This window comes from Schistocerca americana, chromosome 1 (genome assembly GCF_021461395.2).
Source record: "Schistocerca americana isolate TAMUIC-IGC-003095 chromosome 1, iqSchAmer2.1, whole genome shotgun sequence".
Lineage (NCBI taxonomy): Eukaryota > Metazoa > Arthropoda > Insecta > Orthoptera > Acrididae > Schistocerca > Schistocerca americana.
Genome location: NC_060119.1, coordinates 689,350,027 through 689,350,736, shown reverse-complemented (window position 1 = coordinate 689,350,736; position 710 = coordinate 689,350,027).

Sequence of the window (710 nt, the reverse complement as noted above, 5' to 3'; positions counted from 1 at the left end):
ATTTTTTAAGCACCTTCTTGCTCCCCACTGTTGAAGAGCAATTCGGGGATGGCGATTGCATCCTTCAACACGATCGAGCACCTGTTCATAATGCACGGCCTGTGGCGGAGTGGTTACACGACAATAACGTCTCTGTAATGGTTCAAAAAATGGCTCTGAGCACTATGGGACTCAACTGCTGAGGTCATTAGTCGCCTAGAACTTAGAACTAGTTAAACCTAACTAACCTAAGGACATCACAAACATCCATGCCCGAGGCAGGATTCGAACCTGCGACCGTAGCGGTCTTGCGGTTCCAGACTGCAGCGCCTTTAACCGCACGGCCACTTCGGCCGGCTCTCTGTAATGGACTGGGCTACGCAGAGTCCTGACCTGAATCGTATAGAACACCTTTGCGATATTTTGGAACGCCGACTTCGTGCCAGGCCTCACTGAGTGACATTGATGCCTCTCCTCAGTGCAGCACTCCGTGAAGAATGGGCTACCATTCTCCAAGAAACCTTCCAGCACATTGATTCAATGTGTGCCTGCGAGAGTGGAAGCTGTCATCAAGGCTAAGGGCCAGCAACGTATTAAATTTCAGCATTACCGATGGAGGGCGCCACGAACTTGTAAGTCATTTTCACCCAGGTGTCCGGATACTTTTGGTCACACAGTGTAGCTTGCGCCGAACTGGCACTGTAGTCGGGTTACCGGTAAGTGGACGTAGC